The sequence below is a fragment of the Dasypus novemcinctus genome, chromosome 9, assembly GCF_030445035.2.
Source record: "Dasypus novemcinctus isolate mDasNov1 chromosome 9, mDasNov1.1.hap2, whole genome shotgun sequence".
Lineage (NCBI taxonomy): Eukaryota > Metazoa > Chordata > Mammalia > Cingulata > Dasypodidae > Dasypus > Dasypus novemcinctus.
The window spans coordinates 100,894,595-100,916,742 of NC_080681.1; the positions used below are offsets into that span (position 1 = coordinate 100,894,595).

A 22,148-nucleotide genomic window follows, 5' to 3' on the forward strand; every position below is an offset into this window, starting at 1 on the left:
TCTAAGCCACCAGCATCCTTGGGCTGCTTAATGGCCTATCTCCCTGCTTCCCTTCTTGCCCCCCTGTAACCCATTCCCCGCAGAGCAACTAGAGTGACTTATGTTTATAAATCAAGTCACGTCTATCTCCTATTTAAACCTCTCCAATGGCTTCTCATCCTACAGGGCCCTATACCTGTTGGGCCACCACCCGCCTCTCTGGCTTCCCCTCCTCCAGCTCACACCAGCTCACTGTGTCCAACTGAACTCCACCCCCTGCCCCCCCAGAAGGTTCCTTCCTAGGGTCTCTGTGATAGCTGTTCCCAGAGCTTAAGAATCCTTTTCCTTCAAAGATTATTTTTAAAAAAGAAAAAACATGACTTTTTTGAAATGCAGATTTCCATTTAAATTTCTCCTCCTTACAAAGGCCTTCTCTATCCATGCAATCCAAAGCAACCCCTCAGTCTATCACAGCATATTGATTTATTTTCATCAAGGCATTTATCACAACCTGACATTTTCCTGCTCACTTATGCACTTGTCATTTTTCTAAGCACCCTCCTTATTGCTAGCAGAATGCTGGGAAGGCCCAGATGCAGTGCTTGGTGCATAGTAGGTGTCCAAGGTTGGTATGTCTGGAGTAGAAATCTGCTTCTGCTCTCCAGTAAAATCCTGTGGCTAATTGTAAAGGTTAACATAGAGTCTCTTCACCAAGTATTTTAAGTAATAACCTTCCTGGGGGACATGTGCAAATTAGCCCTGACTCTTGCTGATTACTCATCCTAAACTCAGTCTGATTAATAATTAATCAGCAAACTGCTTGTCCAGAGCAGGCTGATCAGTGCTAGGAAAGGATCTTAAATTATGCAAGTCACTTGGCCAGTCTTTAAAATAAAGAAAGAGAAAAAGGGGGGGGGGGGAGGAAGAGAGAGAGAGAGAGAGAGAAAGAGAGAAAGAAAAGCTCAGCAGTCAACAGACCTGGAGAGGTTTGATTGCAGTGTGAGGTAAGGTTCCTCAGTTGTTTGTTTTTCCTTTTTGTCATTTTTATCCTTTCCTTTTGACTAAGAAATCAATTAGACTCAAACTTACAACCTTAGAGAGAGACTATAGCACTAAAATAGAAATGTGTTAAATATCACTTTCCTTTTCTTCTCCTTCCCTTTAAAAGAGTTTTGGTCCGGGTGACAGAGGTTAAAATTAGCCAATTTGTTAAGCAAATACCTGTCTGGCACTGAATGTCAATTTCTGCAGCTACATCAGTTCCAGCTCTTCCTTCACTTCCTTGGAGCAGTTGCCCATGGCGCCTGGCAAACAGGAGGCCAGGGACCTGGGAGGAGGAGGAGGCTTCATCAAAGATTCGACGGGCACTGCTCACTCCACCCCAGGGCTGGGGCTCACTCCTTTGCCAGCAGCCTGTCTCACCAGGGGTCCTGATGGTGCTCTTTGCCTCCTGCCTACAAACCCCAGGGAGACAGGAAAAAGGACAATCAGAAGGTGATGAGCAGGCGTCGCACTGCCAGGGAGTGAACTCCGTGGCCACCGGGAACCCTTTTGAATCCTCTGTCTGCAGACTCCATCCTCAAAGGTCTACCATCCTGGCAGCTTCAATTTTCTTCTCAGATGCCCCTTAAGGTCATCAGAGGGGGAGACCCAAAGAGGGCAGAGAGCTCTGTTGACTCTGACCTCTGGACCAAAGACAAGGGGTGGAGATCAAGGATTCGGTACAGTAGGGCCATGCTGATGCCTGTTAGAACCACCAGGGATGACAAGGTGACACCCCATAGCAACTAAGTCGGAGTGCCCAGGGGTGGGAGCCAGGCATCAGTACTTTTTACAGCCCCCCATGGGATCCCAGGGTGTGCCTGGTAGAGAACTACTGGACTAAAGCATGGTAGACTTTTGGGAAGGAGATTATGAAGGGAAATCATAAGAGGAGGGAGGAAACGGGCTTTTCAGGAGTTGGTTATTTGTGTTGTGACAGGCAGGATAAGGGGAGAAGAGGTAGCCAGCCCCAGAGCTTCCGATTCATTTCAGTTGTTCTCCTACTTTAAGAAATTCCTTCTAGAACATAACATGTGTTTCTCAAATTGTGATGTACTAAACAACTTTTTACAGCAGAAAACTTGCCTGAAAGGCTTTTTAGAATGCAGGTTCCTGGGCCTTACCCTAGACTCCTGATTCCAAAATTTCTGAGGATAGGATCTGAAGTCAATATTTTAAACCACCCTCACTGGTGTTCTAAAAAAGATTTAAAGTTTGAGAGCCACACTAGGCCTAAACAGAATACTTTACAGAGCAGTAAGGTGGAGGGGGTCATTTTGTCCATTATAAAAAGAACAGCCTTCTTATGAAAGGATTCATTATTGAATTTCTTGCATAGAAATACCCCAGTTTAGTTTGACTTATGTATTGTGGCTTATGCATAAATCTGAGCAAGCACATCTATGACATGAAACAAAGCACACTGACTCCTAATGGACTTTATTAATTTATTTAACAAATATTTTTTGCCTGCCTATTATGTACCAAGTTCAGTGAAAGGCCTTAGGGTCTCAATGCTGAACTAGATAGTCTCAGTCCTTCAAGGAGCCTCTGAAGTCTGTCCTTGAAGTCTAGCCTTACCTCCTTATCTATCTGGTGTAGGTCCAAAGGACATCTCCTTCCCCAAAACTTTTAGACATGGTTGAGTCTCTGCCCTCCACCACTTCCCCTTTCCCACCCCAATGACCCACCCCAAGCTTCTACTTCACTGACACAAGCCACTTAGCTTTGTTAGCATCCTTCTCCCAACCTGAACCTTTTAAAAGCATGGACTTGCCCCATCATCTCCGAATCCCCAGTACTCAGCCAAAGTCCTGGCGCAGACAGGCATAAATATTTCCTGACAAATTGCTGAATAAATTTTTTTGACAACAGGACAGATGTCAAGAAATATAAACAGACTGAGAACTATTGATTGCCTCTGGGAGCCTGGTGGTGGCTGTGCTGAATACTGTCATACACTTGTCTCATTGGCACTCCACCAGCACATGCAAGTTAGGTTTGACCATACCCATCTTGCAGATGAAGAAATTGAGCCACAGAGACTTAGCTTCCTTCTTACCTACACACTCTCTTTTCCCATGGGCTCTTCCCATTCTGCTCCCTCTGCAGGTCTGGGGCCAGCCACTCCTCGGGTCATTCTTGCCTTTAGTACAGTCTACCTGGTCTCTCAGAGTCTCTGATGATCCCCTCAGACTGTCCTTCCTCTGCTTTAACCTATCTTCAGGACATCACAGTCCTCAAGAGCTCCTGTGTGTCAAGCATTATACTAAGAGTTCCATGTGCATTAATTCATTTAATCCTTATAAAACTCTTGCAAAAGAATGTATCATCATCCCCATTTGGTTTTTTTTAGATGGAAAAGCTAAGACTCCAAGAGGTTAAGAAATTTGCCAAAAGTCACATACCTAGTAAGTGCCAGAGCCAGGAGCTGGGCTCACGGCCTCTGGACCTCTGGTCTACCCTGACTCTTCTGCTCCTCTGGGCTCTGATTCACTTTCTGTCCTGACCCCAATGGCTCATGTGGCTCTTTGGTACTCTTTTCTTGGGCTACACACCCTCTCTGCTCTCCACAGGCCTGTGGCAAGCCAGTCCTGTGTCACAGCTGGCCAAGAGCTGCCCCTACCCGCTCTAAACTGCCAATGTCTCCAGGATTGCATCTTCCAGCACTCCTTCTCCTGTCCCGGCACACCACCCAGGACTGAGCTGTACTGAGTCCCTGGCCCTTGAATCAAACATTGAGCTCTGCCCAGAACTAGAACTGAAGTCCTGTTTTGTCCCTATGGGAGGCCATTGAAACATTCAGGCTGCTCTTCAGCCGAGGGCTGGGGTAGCAGGGCTCCTGCCAGAAGCTTCTCACGTCTCTGGTTTCTATACTGTGATTCTATGACATGGACATGAAACTTCCTTGGAGGATTTTTGTGGCAGGTACAACCTGGATTGCTAACTACAAACTGAGTGCTGACCACTCACAGCCTCGTGCTGGGTCAAACACGGAAGGCTTGATTCTCTTACTTCAATGCCCGTTTCCCTTCCCCATAAGGCCCCAACTTTGTCCATGGCCCTAGAGTGGGTCAGTAGCAAGAGCTTGACCTGGTCCATCTCCAGCTCTGGTCTCTGAGCCCAGGACTGCAGACCTTGCAGAGAGAAGGACCAGATATCAGCATCTGCCTTCCAGCATCCTGGGAAAGATCCCCAGCACTCCGTGCTCACCCCTGAACCTCAAGGAAAGCAGGTGGGCTAAGGGATAGAGCATGGCTTTGGGAGTCAAGGTTGGGTTCAAATACTGGCTGTGCTGCCAACTCATCATGTGACCTCAGTTAACTCGCTTACCCTCTCTGGGTCTTATGCAGAGCTACAAGAAATATGTAAGGTCCAGCGTCCCAGCTTTTAAATCCTGCTTGTGTCCTTCCTTAATGTTGCATAGCTGAAGCACCTAGAAGGCCTGCCCTGTCAACCTCCCTCTGCCCCTCCTTGCCCCTCCAGAGCCTCCCAGCAGGCTGTCCATGCACATGTCTGGTCACAGCTCCCCTCAGAAGTTCCAAAGGTGCTGTGGGTCTCTTCCTCTCCAACTGATGAGTCAAGGAGGCAGCTTCAGATTAACCCTGGCAGGAGGCCACAGCAGGAGGCTGTCATGTCCCTGTGGATCTGTCAGCTTTGAGATGCCAGGGCCATTCGACAGGACCTGACAGGCCCAGGGAGAAAGTCAGGGGGTGAGCCATATGACTGACTTTTCCCTCTGAGCAAACTGCTTACTTTCCTGGACTTCAGTTGCCCCATTTTATAAAGGAGACGTTGGGTTCTCTCCATCCCCACTTGCAGTCTGCTGGGACCATAGAGCTTGGTACACAAAGATTCCCAGATCCTTCCCATGTAAACACAGCACCCCAAATTCCCTCTCCAACAGGATCTTACCAAATTCCCCTCCATCAGGATCTTTGCCCTAAGGTGAATTTTCTGGGACAGGGAATGTTTGAAGAACAACAGCTATCATTTGTAGAGTGGCAACCAGGTACGAAGACTTTGCACGGCTTATTATTTCCTTTGCATATGTGAGCATCTATAAGAGACTGAGACTCAGAGAGGTCATGTGTCCAGGGCTGCAGAGCTCTGAAGTTTCAGATTGAAGCTGGAGACCTTTGCCCTCTGCCCTCTTGCTCTTTCTGCTTCTCTGGATCTTGGAAGTTGGAAAGAGTTTTCCTGGAAGGATGCCCCCGGGCCCATGCCCACGGCTCACAGAGCCCCTCCCTGCTTTTATCTCAGTTGGAGCTGCTGCCAGCTCACTTCACCATCAGCAGGCTCAGTATGGCCTCGTGGGTCACGTGCCACCAGCTCCCTCAAAGCCAGCCCGGTGAGCTTGGGACAGACTGCAGGCAGCCTTCGCCTTGCAGGAGAACCCTGTCACTGCAGACAAATGGCCGGTGTCATTCAGCCACGTGCTTTTCATTACCGGTCTCTGGCCTGAGTTATCCCGATAACCCTTCTCATTTAGCATTGTCTCTATGGACGCCACCAAGGTCCACATTGTAACGACAGCCAGCTCCTGCCCTGACCAAGAACGGGCACAGGCAGGCCTGCTTCCTGAATTCTGTCTGCTGCAGCTCTGCCGATTATAGGAATCTGTCAAGCACCATCGAGTGAGGTTTTTCACGGGGGGAGGGGTGTGTCCCTTAGGCCTCATTCTGAGCTGGAGATGACATGCTGGAGGCCGATGTTGCCTCCATCCCTCCACCAACAATTTCCTGCACCATTGCCAATCCTCTCCCCCGCCCCCCTTGCCTGGTAATGCCCTCCTAAGCTCCCCTAAAATTTCTCCAAACCCTTTGCTTATAATTACCTTCCCCCAAGCCCCTTCCCCAGCTGCACCTCCCCCAGTGCCTTAGCAAGTAATTACCTTCAGAGGAAAGTTGACAAGTCTCTGGTGACTCCTAGGCTGGCTGGAAAGGACTCATTATTCTGCATCTGGAAATAACCAGGCCCATCAGCAAGGGGCTGAGATAACACCAGTGTAAAAGTTCTCTTTTCAGGGGAATTAATTAGGATTCCTTAGTAAAGATCCAATTAGGCAAAAGGGCATTTTTATCTGTGATAGTCAGCTGCTCCTGTTTTTCTAAAGCTACAATTCCAAGTTAAAAGAGAAAGAGAGAGAAAAAGCCAGGGGGCTGTGTTTTTCCTCTGAAACAATTCACTCATTCAGCATCAGTTATGTCTTCATCAGGATGTGAAAATAGATTTTCTCATTCAATTTGCAATGCTTTATCTCTTCAGAGTCTGGTAATGATTCCACTCTATCCCTTTAGCAAGAGAGACAGCCCCAGATTAGTATTTGGGGAGTGGGCGGCTTGGTTAAGATGACTGCATGATAAACAGCTCCTTTTAGCAGCCCTATTACTTGGGCTGGCAGGAAGGGCCACATGCTGTCACTTTGACCTTGGGCAAGTCGCTGAGCTCTCTGAGCCTCAATTTCCTCCTTCCTAATGGAAGGTAATGATACCTAGCTCCCAGAGTCAGGGCGAAGAGGAAGCGTTAATCCATGTAGTAGAAGACAGTAGCTAAGAACCCAGGCTCTGGTTCTGCATCAACAATTACCACACAGCCTCGGACAGGTCACCTCTCTGAGCCTGGGCTTCTTCATTAGCAAAATGGGAGGAAAATCCTCTCCAGAGACTCCCGGGAGTAGATGAAATGAAATCATATGAGAAAGCACCTTGCCCAAGGAGGGCACTCCATATGTGTTTGTCAAATCCAAATCAACCCATTGTGCATTTCCCCCAAAGAAGCCCAGGGAGGCTCACTGGAGGGAGCTGTTCCTGCTCCCCACCCTGAAAGAATCAAATTCTTTTTGTCCTGGGTGGAGCCTGCAGATCAGTGCCTGATTAAAGGTGCTGTAAAGTACCACTGAGACTTACTGCTCTACAGCATCCAACTGAGCTTTGGTGATTGGCAACACTGTGTCCTCAGTGCCTCCCAAAGAAAGCAGTATAGGAGGGGGATTGGGGAGGATGACCTCTGACCTTGTCGGTTGCCCTGCCCTCAGCCAGGGACCCCATATCCAAAGTCCACCTGACCATGTTAGCTGGGTACCTATGTGGACATTCTCATTGTAAATCCCACAGACGTTTATTAGCACTGTTAAAGAGAGTAGTGGCAGGCTCATTTACCCCAAGGAAAAGAAAATGTGATGGAATAACAGAATGCAAGAGAACTGTAGAAAGTGTGCTGTGCTTCAACTGCCTCATTCCACCGATGAGGACGCTGCATCGCACCACCACTCAGCCAGCTAATGGCAGCACAGGATGGAACCCAAGCGCTCCAAATCCGATCCAGACCTCTTGCCACCACCTGAGGTGTTTCGAGGCTGCCTATCACCCAGCCAGCATTTGGCAGACTTCACATCAGAGCGTCACAGCAGTGCCTGACTGTCTTCTGCAAGATCTGTTTCCACACCACACCTACTTCCCACCCTGTCTACCTGTCCTGGCTCCCCCTTACTTGAGCCTCAGTGCCTTGTTTATCCTTCAGAGGAGCTACTTTACTTCTGGATCCTCTTCTCACTTTTCCTCAATATTGATTTGGCACCCACACCATATTTTCTTAAAATAAACTTTTTATTTTGAAATAATTTCAAACTTATAGGACAGATGCAAGAATTACACAAAACCTATTCAGAGAAATCCAACACACTCCCCACCCCAGATATCCAGTCCACCAACTTTTAACATTTTGCCACATTTACCATATCATTCTATATCTATGTTTCTATGTACCTGTGTATCTATCTATCTACCTACCTACCTGTCTGCCTGCCTATTTATCTATAGCTATCCTCGATCTATATCTTTCTATCATTTCATTGTCTATATAATTTGTCTATTTTCTAAACATTTGAGAGCAGGTTGTATACCTCATGCTCCTTGAACACTTAATACTCCCATGCACTTTTCCTAAGAACAAGGATATTTGCTTATGTAACCTCCTTAACTACAATTGTCTATACCCTCTTTTAAAGGCCCTGTACCCCAATAGGTCTCTGACCTTACCCCCTCCTACTCTCCCTTTCATTCACTCCTGCAGCCACACTGGCTTCCTTGCTGTTTTTTAGACTCCAGGGATGCTCCTCTCGATGTAGGGCCTTTACACATGCTGGCTCCTCCTCCCAATGCTTCCCTCCTCCCGGAACCTACATAAGTCACTCCCTCACCTCTTCCAGGTATCATCTCTAAGATCCCCTTCTCAGTGAGGCCTTCCCTGACCACCTTTCTTTTTTTTTTTTAAGATTTTTGAAAAATGTATTACCATCCCCCTCACTGCCTGCACTCACTGTCTGCCATGTCCGTTGACCGCACATTCTTCTGTGTCTGCTTGTCTTCTCTTCTCATCTTCTCTTTAGGAGGAACCAGGAACCAATCCTGGGACCTCCGATGTGGGAGAGAGGCACTCAGTCACTTGAGCCACCCCAGCTCCCTGGTTCGTTGTGTCTCTCATTGTCTTTCCTCTGTGTTTCTTTTGTTGCATCATCTTGTTGCATCAGCTCATGGCATGGGCCAACTCTCCTTGGCACCAGCCAGCTTTCCTTCACAAGGAGGACCTGAGAACCAAACCTGGGACCCCTCGTGCGGTAGATGGGAGCCCAATGGCCTGAGCCACATCCACTTCCCCTGACCATCTCTTTAAAATTCCATGTCCTCATCCTTCACCCCTCTCTAACTCCTCTCTCAGCCTTGCTCTTCATAGAACTCATGACCATCTTTTTTTCTTTATTGTATCCCTTCCCATGCCTACACAGACCCCTCCAATGTGCCCTGTCTGAGGGCAGGAGTTTATGTCAGTTTTCTTCTCAGTGAATCCCCAGCACCTAAAAGAGTGGAACTGGAATTTGAGGGTTCCAGCCCCTCTCTTTGATTCCAGCCTGGGAGCTCCAGATGAGGAAACCACAGGAGGGGCTTGCGCTGCCCAAGGTGTCTGGGGATATTGGTGTCACAGGAGGCACTGTGCCCGGGGCCATCCTAAACCATCTGTAAAGGCAGCTGCACGCACAGTATTTTTCTGTCTCTGTGGTTCTCCCTGGGTCTCGAGGTCAGACTTCACCAGGGGATGTCCTCAGGCTTCACCGAGGCCTCCAAGATAGGGCCATGTTCAGGACAGATTTTCCTGCTGCAAAAACATGTTGCTGAAAGAGCATCCAGCCGTGGCTAAGGAACGAGCAATCCTCTCCCCCTTGCGACTCCCCTCCTCACCCCCACTCCCCCGCCCCCACCTCTCTGCCAATTCTCCCATCAAATAATTCCTGATAATGAAGTTAGGATGATTCATTGGTTTTCTGATGAGCATGAATTCATCATCAAAATCTACATATTTCAATCCCCTGATATGTTCTCTCAGATTCCTAACCTGATTAATATGTAAAGTGCTTTATCCTGTGACTTAACAAGAGTAAAAACCCAGCTTGGTTTTAGGAGCCCGCGTAGCCTCCTGCCTCAGGTTCCGGAAGGTGGGAAGAGACTGCTGGCTCCCCTTGGGGGAGCTAAAACTCGTTCCACTGGGCACTTTGGACCCTCAGTGCCAGGACCTGGGATGCCCCAGCACTGCAGCTGCTGACCCAACCCCCCCCCCCCCACCCTGCCTTCTCATAACCCAGAGGCTGGAAAGTTGTTCAACATTCAATTCCCCACAAACCATGAGGGCTGGGAATAGCCCCCATGTCAGAACTTACAGGAGAGGTAGCAGTCCCATTCTGAGCTTTTCTGCCAACAGCATCTGAGCCTGATCCCTGTCCCCTGTCCCCATGCCTCTCCAGAGGAGGTGGGCTCCAGCTCGGCAAGCAACCTGGAGCTCCTGCTCCTTCAATTTCCCTCCCATAGCCCCAGCTTCTGCTAACCTCTTGTCTTATCTAAGATCCCTCAATTTAAGATCCAGCCCCTCCCCCACAAAAAAAACTTTGCCACTTTTCTCACCATACATCCCCACTCTCCTCTGCCTCCATATTATGCATTTTGCCCAGACTGGACCCATTTTGGCCCACACCTCCTTGGTCTCAGACTATTGCCTCATACCCACAAGCACGCCAACCTTTGCCTCCTAACCTCCCTCAGCCCTGACCCACAAGCCCATACACACACCCATGTACCCCAGAGGATTTCCTGTCAGGTCCCATGGCTGCATGTTTGTGAGTGACTCTTTGTCTCTAGGGTTTGAGAATCGCAAGTTCAAATCTCACCTTCAGAATTTGGGCAAGTTATTTAACCTCTCTGAGTACCCTTTTCCTTTAGCTTTACAATATAGATATAAGGAGTAATAATTTCTACTTCTTAGGGCTGTTCTGAATTTCAGATTAGCACTAAGTGGCATGTCTAGCATATAGGCAACGTATTCAATATTATAGCTTATTGTTTTTCATCCCCGAAACCATTGACCGAGGTGGGTAGATATTACTCCCATTTTTCTCTTGTGGAAATAGAAGCTCAAAGATGCTTCCCCAGAGAAGTACCTGGAGTGTCCTAGGAGAAAAGGATTTGGGACCCTGGGGAAGATGGACATGCCCTCTCCTGCAGGAGATGGGGACCAGGACACCCCATCAAGACTGAGGCCCCAGCAGAGGAGGGCTGGTTATTGGCACAACATGGTCTGATGCTGGAACTCTTACAACCACCAGATACTCTTACAAGCACCAGAGTATTGTCCCAGTTTGGATTTACTTAAAAGCAGACCCTGGGCCCAGGATTCAAGTGCAAGTAGTTTATTGGGAGTTGCAGGTAACACTAGTAGGTAAGTGGAAAGTGATACAGGGAAGGCAGGGCAGCCAATAAAATGTGCATTATTGCATCAGTGACCATAGTGACAGCCGGAGGCATAAGCTGTAGGGAGACTGTGGCAAACACAGATCTGCAGAAGCCAGGTCTTAGAATAACCCCAGTAAATAGAATAACCCAAGGAAAGAGGGAGTTGGGGGGTTTATACACCAGTTCCTGAGAGTCATTGAATGAGAGCTGCTGCCGGAGGATTATTAATTCCCTGTCCCTTCCGGTCTGCTATGAGCAAAGTGGCCTTCCACAGTCTAGAAGAGCCCTCAGGCACAGGGGTGCAGATGCCAGTGCTTGGCAGTCAGCCCTTGCACTCAGAAGGGTCAAGGGTTATGGTCACTGAACTACTAGTACCTGCTACAGATGTAAATTTAGAAAAAGGCTGTGAGGAAGGCGGGCTGGGCAGCTTTGTGATGGGATACAGCTCACTGGCCATGAGCCTGGGGAAGGAGCATTTTCCCATGAGTCTCAAGGAACCACCAAGCCCAGAAAAATACACAGAAACCTGCAGAAAGGGTAACAGCACTGGGGAGATGCACAAAGGACAACAGGTACCCATTATCCAGGCAGCCCCATTGCTGTGACCCTGACCCCCACCACAACTGTCAGATAACTCTAGAGACCTTCACGATCAGGAGGAGGGATAGACCAGATATCGGGGTTTATTTGAATCTCCCACTCTTCCAGCAGGCTGCAGCTGGTAAGCAAGAAAGAGGGCCAATTAAACCACCCTGAGGATTCTGGGAAGAGGCTAGACTTTCTGCTAGTTTGGCAATTAGACCCTGCAATTTGGAAAATCAGAGACACAAAACTTATTTTGTAGTGACAGAATGGGAAGTTCTCTGGATTGAGGGCACACACACACATACACACACCAATTAGTTACTGAAATGCAAGAGAGTCTGCTATCAACATTCAAATATTTTTTGGAAAGTTCTGTTTGTTTGGTTTTTCTGACTTTGCTTCGAATGGAATTGTTCTTATTTCACAAGTGAAGTCACAAAAGCTCATGCATAATTGAGCAGGAACGCCCACTTGGGGCTTTATTTAGACATGCCCCAGTGTTCCCCGCATCACTTTCTGGAACCACCGTGAGAAGTTTCAGAGCTCAGCCTGGGGGAGGGAAAAAAAAGGCTCGGAGTTCAAACACATCCATAACCTAGTTACTCTTCTTTTCCCAAGTATGTGGGTGAAAGCACCCTCATGCTCCACTTCCTTCTCCATTCTCCTCTCCCATCCTCTGGCTGGGAGGACAGTGGGAAGAACCTGAACCTCGAGTCACTACCTGAGTTCAGCTGGCACCTCCCTTCTGCAAAGTGGACAAAATGGCACCAGATCCCACATGGTTGATGGATCGATTCTCCTGCTTGCAGTTGTAGACACTCTTGGTTCCCTAAGGTGGAGTGGACATCACCATCCCAGGGCCAACAGGACAGAGGAATAAAATGTAGATTTTATTTCTCATAAGAGTGGACTTACTGGTATTCTCTACCATAGAACTATTGTGACTCTAGCAATGGAAGAAATTTTATCATTGATGTGGAGACAGTGGCCACGAGAGTTGCTGAGGGCAGGGGAGGGAAGAAGAGATGTGATGTGGGGTCATTTTCAGGACGTGGAGTTGTCCTAAAAGATATTGCAGGGACAGATGCTGGACATTATATATCCTGCCATAACCCACTGAATGGACTGGGGGAGAGTGTAAACTACAATGTAAACTAAAATCCATGTGGTGCAGCAGTGCTCCAAAATGTTTTCACCAAATTCAATGAATGTGCCACGATGATGAAAAAGGTTGTTGATGTGGGAGGAGTGGGGGGGTGAGGTGTGGGGTATATGGGAACCTCTTATATTTTTTAGTGTAACATTTTTTGTGATCTGTGTATCCTTTTTTGTTTGTTTATATGGTTTAATCCGAGTCAAATGTAGTTTACAAAGGGAAAGGACAAGTCCCTTTGTAGAGAATATACAGACACAGCAAAAGCATGGGACCCATGTAGGAGGTAGGGGAGACAACGCTTTTCCCTGGGAGCAGCAGCTCTAATCCCAGGAATGGTTCTCAGTAGAAGGCTGGGTAGCCAGCAGCACCCTCATCCAGTCCCAATCTTGGCCCCTGCTTCTGCTCGGTTCCCATTTCCTGAAACCCGCCCCCCCAACTCCTTATAAAGAGCCTCACTAGCTAAAACTTAAGGAGAGGATCATGTCCTTTGCGGCAAGTACCTCATGTCTGAGAGAAGAAATATACACCACTGAACACCAAGCACATGGGAGAGGCAAGGGCACCATAGGGGGAGAGGAAGCAGGCACCCAGGAGGTGGATGGGCCGAGCCCCCAGCCAGCTCTGAAGGAGGCACTGCTTCCAGGTGGTCTTAGAAAAAGAAGGAAATCATACAACCAAAGGGGGAGGGGATGGGATAGAGGGGGAGAAGTTGCCCCATTTATACACATTGTAAACATACACAGTCTGGATTACATGTGCTTCAGTGTAGTGATTGCATGTCTGTCTGTCCGTCAGTCTGAGGGCTAGATCTTAGGAGCCTTGTCCCCCTGCTCCCCTGACTGCTGCCTCCCTGCTCCACCCTGGAGCCTGGAACAGGTGTGGTTCCTAAACTTGGTGGGAACCTCCCTTCTGGCTCCAGAATCCTAGTGTTGTGTGTGAGAGAGAGAGTATGTGCATGTATGAACACGGGGAGCTGTATGCAGGTACATACAAGGGGAGAGGGTCACTGTCACAGAGGCAGGCGGAGCTGCCAAGGCAAGGCCTGCCTGGGGTCACTAGCCCACAAGTACATCCCCTGCAGGTCTCCGAGTGCTGGGATGTACTGCACTGAGGGCAGAGCTTCTCGGCACCCAGGGTCCACAGCTAACACTCCTCGCAGTGCACATGCCAACACTGGATGGATGTTAGGGGCATCGAGTAGGAGTCCATGCAGATGAGGCATTTGTACTGGTCCCCACGAGATAGCTGCTGTTCAAGCTCCCTGACTCGAGCCTGGGGCCTCGAAGGTGGTCACAGCCAGATCTTTGTTGATTTTCTCCATGTCACTATTCTGCTTGCTGCTCCCACCGTTGCTGGTGGATGGCATCTCATCACTGGCCCATTTAGAAAACTCAGGTGCGGTAGGTGTGCTGGGAGGGCCACCATTTAGGACTGTACCCCGGAGCGCCTCTCTGTCCTTGGCTTCACCAGGCTCCTCACCTGTGCAGGGGATGACGTCCGCCTCTGTGCGTTGTGGCTTCCCACACTCCAAAGTGTCATCCCCATGCACATCCAAGTCGGCATCACTGTCCGGGTTCTCTGCCTCTGCACATGAGGAAGCCAGAGCCTGGGATGGGGGGCGGGGCTTCCACTGGGCCAAGCCACACCCTTCCAAGGAGCTGCGGGGTCACTGGAGATGGGCAGCCCCTGCAGACCTCTCGGCAGCAACTGGGAAGAGCCCAGGGGAAGCAGGGAGAAGCTGGGCCCTCTTGCGTCAGGGCAGAAGGTGCCTCGGAAGCCCCCTTTCAGAAGAGTGGTGCCCGTATCCGCTTCTGCCCACACTGCTCAGATTCCTCAAAGCGGTTGCTGTTCTCATGCTCAGCGACCACGGCATCATCTTCTGCCATGCAGGAGCCTTCCCTCTGCCCTTCATCCTGCGTCCTCCTTTTAATTTTCCCAATCCAAGCATTCAAGCGGATCTTCTGGTTGGCTCGCACTCACAGGAAGGTCTGCTTCCTCCCTGCCGCCGGCCCTCCTGCTCTAACCGGACCGTGGCCACCGCGCTGGAGCCGCCCCAGCCCAGGCCTCCAGCACTCGGACCTCGCAGCCTCCCAGCTAAGGGCGGCAACGCAGGCAGGTCCCCCCGCCCCCCGCGCTGCCCGTGTTGAACCTCTTACAATTTTTAATGTAACATTTTTTGTGATCCATGTATCTTTAAAAAAAGAAAAAAAAAAGACAATCGAAAAAACGGCACCAGAAATGGTGCTCAAGGAACAGCAGAGTAGGTGCTCAGTGAGTGCCCATGTTTAATTTTCTGCCTGCCTTTCTAATAAATCCTGTTAGTTCTCTCTCTGCTTTAATTCCTCTTCCTTCCCCAGCCATTCAGGTTGTTCCAGGCGGCGATGTGACCCGGATGTTTCTATTGATGTGAGGATTGAATGGATAGCATGATGATCCGTTCATAATTAAAATAAATCATCATCAATTTATTGCACACCTACCATTATGCTTGGAACATCCTATTAATCATTTTCAATGGGATAATATAAACTCTCTCACCAGCCTGGTTTGTTCCTGTTCCCATTTGCGTTTGGTTATTCATCTCCTTCAGATGCTCTCGAGTCACCACTTGGGACCCAGGGATGTGGCATCTCACCTTCTGCTTCACAGTCACCCGACCAGCCCTAACAGAAAGCAGGGAAAGGACAATTATTTTACCGAACTGGCTTCCAGCAAAAAGGAAATGGAATCTAAAAAGAACAAAAAGTATTGGTTTTTAAAATTTCCATTAAAAACATAAGACAATAAGAAAATTTAGAAAATAGAGAAAAACTGGGGGCGGGGAACCTCTTGTATGAACACATTGATGCATTTCCTTCCATTTTTTTCAGGCATTTCTTAAGAGCTCTGTTCATACAGTGTATATATACTTTTTTTGTTATTTAAAAATGCCGTTCAGGAAGCGGACTTGGCCCAGTGGTTAGGGCGTCCGTCTACCACACGGGGGGTCTGTGGTTCAAATCCCGGGCCTCCTTGACCCGTGTGGAGCTGGCCCATGCGCAGCGCTGATGCACGCAAGGAGTGCCGTGCCACGCAGGGGTGTCCCCCGCGTAGGGGAGCCCCACGCGCAAGGAGTGCACCCCGTAAGGAGAGCCGCCCAGCACAAAAGAAAGTGCCGCCTGCGCAGGAATGGCGCCGCCCACACGGATGCAGCAAGTTGATGCAACAAAAAGAGTTTCCCTTCAACAAAAAGAAACAGAGATTCCCGAGCTGCTGACAACAACAGAAGAGGACAAAGAAGACGACAAAGCAAATAGACACAGAGAACAGACAACGGGGAAGGGGGTGGGAGGATAAATAAATAAATAAATCTTAAAAAAAAAAAAAGCAATCCATACACCTTCAAAATATACTGCATAACAAATGTTAAGTCTTCTGTTTATCAAATGCCTACCCTAATGTCACATTCCTCTCCAGAGGCAACCACTATTAACAAGTTGGTATGTAGCCTTGTCGGTCTGCCTTTACACATTTGAAACATACATACACACATATATACAGGATAGGGGGTTAAACATAAACATACTGTACAGCTTGCTTTTACTGTCTTAATTGCTTACATTAGATGTTTTTCCATGTTGGTACATATATCTGTCACATTATTTTTTTTTAAGATTATTTTAATTTATTTGATTTCTCCCTCCCCCCCCCCCAGTTGTCTGTTCTCTGTGTCTATGTGCTGCGTGTTCTTCCTTGTCCACTTCCATTGTTGTCAGCGGCACGGGAGTCTACGTTTCTTTTTGTTGCGTCATCTGTGTCGGCTCTCCGTGTGTGCCGTGCCATTCCTGGTCAGGCTGCACTTTCCTTCGCGCTGGGCAGCTCTCCCCATGGGGCACACTCCTTGCCGGTGGGGCTCCCCTACATGGAGGGCACCCCTGCATGGCGCGGCACTCCTTGTGCGCATCAGCACTGCGCATGGGCCAGCTCCACATGGGTAACGGAGGCCCAGAGTTTGAACCACGGACCTCCCATGTGGTAGATGGACGCCCTAACCGCTGGGCCAAGTACGCTTCCCTGTCACATTATTTTTTAACAGTTGCCTAATATTGCATTTTTCACCATTTCAAACAATGCTACAATTTAAATCTTCCTATATATGTCTTGGTATATATGTCGGAACATTTATAGCATCTCTTCCTAAAAGTGAAATTTCTGGGTCAAAGTGTATGTTATTTTAAAATTTTGATAGGTCTGCTCAAGTATACTCTAAAAAGGCTGTGCCAGTTTGGTATTTCCATAAACCATGTAAGAGAGTGCTATTTCCCTATATCCTTCCCAAATTAAAGTGAAAAATAGCACTTCATTCTTGTTTGAGTTTCTCCAGTTTTAATGTAGTTGATAATCTTTTCATGTGTTTATGGTCATTTTAATTTTATTCTCTGAATTGCCTATTCCTAGTTTTTACCCATTTTTCTGTGGGGCTGTATGTGTTTTTCTTACTGATTTACAGGTGGTTTTTGCATATTTTGAATATTAACCCTGTGTCTGTCATATGTTACACAAATGTTCTTTCAACATTGTTTTATTATCTCTCAAAGCAGAAAGTTTAAATTTTTTCTTTTAAATTTTTGTGTGATCAAATCAGTTCATCTTTTGCTTTGTTTCTCTTGTATTTTGTGTCTTGGGTAGGAATACTTCCTCACTTTAAGATTATAAAAATCCTCTTCTCTATTTCTTCTAGGACTTTCAGAGTTTTGTATTTTATGGTTAGCTCTTTAATTATCTGAATTATATTTTCACACCAGGTGTGAGCTATAGATCTAACTTTATTTCCAAATGAATAATGAACTGTCCCCAAAACTGCCCTTTCTGATTTGAAATGGCTCTTTTATCATAAACTAAATCCACATCTATTCTTGGATCTGTGTCCAGATTTTCTCTTCTATTTCATTTATCTATTCTTCTATTTCTGTGCTAGAATCACATAATTTCAATTACCACGGCTTTATAGTCATTTTTTGTTTCTAGTAAGAAATGTCATCCCTCATTATTAGTTTTAAAACTAAAACTTATATTGGCAATTTTTGGGCACTTAATTTTGCCAGATGAAATTTAGAATAAGTTTCTCAAATTTCCACCAAAAGAAATTCCATCCTGATTTTGTTGGAATTTCAATGAATTTATAGATGAATTTGGAGAGGATTGACCTCTTTACAATATTGTAAGAGGCTTGGTGTGCCTCTTATTTATTCAGATCTTTATGTTCTTCAATAAAATTTCATAGTTCTCATCAAATACGCCTTGTGACTTCCTTGTTAGGTTTATTCCTGGGTATTTGTATGGTTTTTATTGTAATTGTGAATAGGATCATCTTGCCTTGGCATTTTCTAATTGTTTATTGCTAGTAAATAAGAAAGCTATTGATTTTTGTGCATTTCTTTTATACCCAACCATTTTCCTGAACTCTCTCATTAGCTCTAACAGTCTTAAAGCTGATTATTTTAGATTTTCTAGGTTAGACAGTCATATTGGCTATGAGTAATGTAATTTTGTATCCTCCTTTCCAATATGTATGCTGCTGTTGCTGCCTTTCTTTCTCCTTCTTACATGGCTGGTATCTTCAAAAGTATATCAGAGAGGAATGATCATTCTCTTAGCTTCAGAATTTCTGCATAGGACGGACTTAAAGGAAAGTATAGTGTTTACTGAGATTGTTCATTGCAGATCAATAAAAAGAACAGAATTTCTAGAGATGTTTTTATTCACACTTGATACAAGATTGAGAAATCATATATTGTCCATATTAAAAGAATTTCACTCTTACTGTTTTTAACTTGGAGTGATTTGGAAGGGACTGATGGAGACTGAAAGGGGAAAGTGCCAAAAATTGGAAGTGCAGGCTGCTCCATAGTACTGCCCCTGGACGATGCTATATAAAGTTTTGTTTCCTGATTATTTTGTGCTTAAAATTATAGCATTAGCATTTTCCTTGTTATTATAAACCCTTGGCCCCCAAATATTCCATTAAGTGGATATGTCGCAATTTACTTGACTATTCCTCTTTCTGTGGCCATTTAGATTGTGTCCTGTTGTTCAGGGCTATAAATATTGCTGTGAAGAACATTTTCGTGCATAGAGCTTTTTTTTTCTGAATTTATGATTATTTCTTTAGGAGAGATTCCCGGAATGAGTATTTTTTAAGACTCTTGATTCTTATTGCCAAATTGCTTCCTAAAAGCATTCAATCATTTTACACTGCCACCGGCAGTATGCAAACGTCTGAAGAAATGGGGCATTTAAAATTAAAGATTATGAAATATGTCGTAGAGGAAAGAGAATGGGCTTAGGAATCAGAGAGTTGAGTGTGAATCTTGGTTGCTCCACGACAAACCTAATCAGCAAAAAAAAATGTCCTCTCTGGGCCTCAATTTCCCTATCTGTTAAATGTGGGGCTAATTCGTTCTGTGGTCATGGCAAAAGCTGAGAGAACAAATAGATTGTGGTGTTGACATAAAGTAGCTATAGATAAATGGGAGTCACCTTCTCTTTATTTGAACTGTTTTCAGAAGTTTTTACTTTCTAACCAGGGTTGAATCTTTCTCTGCAAAACATGCTGGAATTAGCAAGGACTTCCATCTCGTAGCTGAGATGTGTCTGTGAAGGGGAAAACCCTTTCCCACCACTGGCCATTGCCCCACTGTAAACTCCGAGGCCTATTATATGGAAGTACTTCCCATGGGGCTGCCCAACATGCCCAGATCTGTGGATGGGCTACTCACAAACCTCCTGAGCCCTGCAGTCACATCTGCTCTGTACAGGGGAAGAGAAAAGCACAGGAAGCCCAGCCTTCCCAGTGAAAACTGGCCAGGGGCTTCTGGAGAAGCCAGCAGCTTCTCACCTGGTTCACTAACTGCATTGTCTCCTTCATGGACGCTGCCCAGAGCAGGGCAGTTTCCATCTGCTCACAGCCCTGAGCCACAAGTCCTGCCAGTTCTGCCTCCTAAATAGCTTTCCAACTCGGACCTTTCTTGGCAACATCAGTACCCCAACCTTGTTCAGGTATTCTCACACTTGAAACATGGACACATCCTCCAACTGGCTTGCAGAATTTCTTCTGCCCATCCATCCTCTGCTCTGGCCCAGTGTGAACTTTCTAAATCTCCAACTCTGGCCATGCCTTTCCCTGGCTGAAAATCCTTGGAAGAATGTCTTCTTGTCCGCCAAGGAGTACAGTTCAAGCTCTCAGCTTAGTGTTCAGGCATCCAGGTGGCTGCCACTCCTAAACGGTGCATTCCACATGCGTTCATTAGTCAAGAAGGGTTTATTAAATATTCATAACCAGGGTTGGTATTGGAGTTTTAGTCATGATCTCTTGTAGCCAACCAGTCTAGAATAAGGATTACATTATAGCTAACATATTTTTGCACTCTTTCTAGGCACTTGGTGAGTACTGTGCTAAGCACTTTATATACATATTCTCTCCTAATCATTTCAACAACTCTTTGAGGCAGGTATTATTTTTCATTCCCCTTTTACAGATAAGGAAACTGAGGCTCAGAATATTGATATAACTTGCCCAGCAAGGAAATGGTAGGGCCAAGGTGTAAACCCAGGTCCTCCATCTCAGAACTCATGCTTTCAACCACACATCAATCCTAATTTATTTCTTACATGTTTTGCCTGAGAATACCTATTAGACTAAACTGGTGATCTCTTACCCTATATATATATCCTGCAAGAAATGTGTGCATGGAATTCACAATTCTAATTAGAAAAATTTCAAAACATGTCATTAATCAGAGACTAACACAAGAATTTGGCAGCATTTCCTCCTTCTAGTGCTCCAGGGCTGATCTTGAACCCTGGTGCCACCACCTCAATTCCTGCCTCCTTATGTGTACCCCACACCTGTGTTATTATGTTTTCCCAAGAGGGGCCTCTGCCTTTATCTCTGACCCTCCATAACCAGCACTTATGGGGTGCATAGTCAAGACTCAATAACTGCACTGAATTAAATTGGATCAAATTGAGCCAAATTGAATTCAGAAGCAGATATTCTCCAACTGTGGCTGGGATTTAAGCTCATTGTTGTCCCAGTCATCTTGTGGTAGATAACATTGGCTCCTCCATAAGCCAGGCTAAGCACTTAGGTCTTTGAGGACAGTACATCTTAAGGGGTTTCAGTTCAGGCAATGTAGCTTTTTCTGCATAGACCATTGGAAAAAGCCTGAATTGTACATGTTCTTTGATGTAGTTTCTGATAGACCTTGGAAGTCAACCAGTCTGGGCTTAAGGGTTGTCTGTGCCACTTGTACTGCTGTATGACCTTGGGCAAGTTACTTAACCTCTCTGAGCCTCTGGTCCCTCATTTGTCTTTCCACAATAGAGATTTTACAAGGATTAAAATGAGAAAATTTAATGTGCTTGGCACAATTCATAATAAGAGCTCAACAGGTTTTGACAATAATTGTACTTTCTTTTTCTACTATCCGCGCTGAATTGGATAGTGAGGTGGATTGCTGGAAGCAACAGGAAGGAAAGAGCAAAAGCAGGTAATTGGAAAGCATGGTCTTTGTGGAGCCCAGTCAGCCCAGGGACCCTGGAAGGAGGGAAGCCCCCACATTCTAAGTCTCGGAAGGTGGCTGAAGGATGTGGAAAATGGAGAGGGGATGAGGTTGGAGAAGTAGATGGAGACCAGATTATTTGTTTTTGATTCTGAGAGGAATATGGAGCCAGTGAAAGATTTATAGCAGGGGAGTGGTATGATCATCTTTGCAGTTTGGAAAGCCCACTCTGCTGTTGGAGCACAGGTTGGAGGGTTGAAATTTCAGCACAGACATAAGCCATTCCCTGTCACAGTAGCCCAAGTGAGAGATGATGAGGCCTCAGCTAACACAGGGTCATAGAAGCTGAGTGCAAGGGTGGACTTTGGAGACTCGAAGAAGGTAACAGCATTCCCTGGTTAGTGATCCCACAGACCTGAGGCGGGGAAGAGAAGGGGTAATAAAGACAGTTCCCAGCTCTTAGTTTGAGTGGCTGGGTGGATGATGGGTGGACAAATAATAGGCTTGGTAACATGAAGTTTCAGATGCCCATGGGACATCTGTCATAGGTGAATGTAAGGATCTGAAGTTTTGGTGAGGGGAGTGGGTTGTAAATAGACGTTTGTGAGCCATAGGCATAAAATTGGGTGCAAGGAGAGAGCTTAAAACCAGGAGACAGTAAGTGTTCCAACTTACTGGGAGCCCCATCTCTATCAAAAGGTGGAGTCTGGAATTGGTTTCACCGACATCCAAAGTGCTGTAAAAGGACTAGGCATTCTACTGTCCACTGTGCCCAGCATTTGTGACTATGTGTCTGCTGTACTCGAGGGCGGCCCTCCAGCTCCCCAACTGGCTGAACACGCCCTAAATACCACTCTGCTTGGCTGATCCATGAGTCCCTGCCCAGCCCTGCTTCTGCCCCTCCCAAGGGCTGATCCTCTGCTTCTGGCTATATGAAGATTATAAAAATAGTTTAAGCAGAGACAGTGCCTTTCTCTATCGCCTCTCAGGACATTACAAATCCCATAATGAGGTGTGAAGACCTCAATCTATTAATAGATTGAGCAGAAGAGTGAGACTCCTGAA

The 22,148-nt window shown here is 46.6% G+C and overlaps 1 protein-coding gene, 1 long non-coding RNA gene and 1 pseudogene across 2 annotated transcripts in view; 1 reads left to right on the plus strand and 2 right to left on the minus strand.

Annotated features, from left to right (window-relative positions):
- CSMD2 (CUB and Sushi multiple domains 2) overlaps positions 1-22,148 on the plus strand; it is a 671,930-nt gene that overhangs the window by 271,359 nt on the left and 378,423 nt on the right. The window lies entirely within an intron of this gene.
- LOC131279798 (uncharacterized) lies at positions 1,348-8,425 on the minus strand. The gene is made up of 3 exons (XR_009187255.2): positions 8,342-8,425; positions 5,915-5,982; positions 1,348-1,433 (listed from the first exon to the last, which is right to left on the minus strand). It is a non-coding gene; the product is annotated as an uncharacterized lncRNA (long non-coding RNA).
- On the minus strand, positions 13,550-15,103 carry LOC139439585 (E3 ubiquitin-protein ligase RNF220-like; annotated as a pseudogene).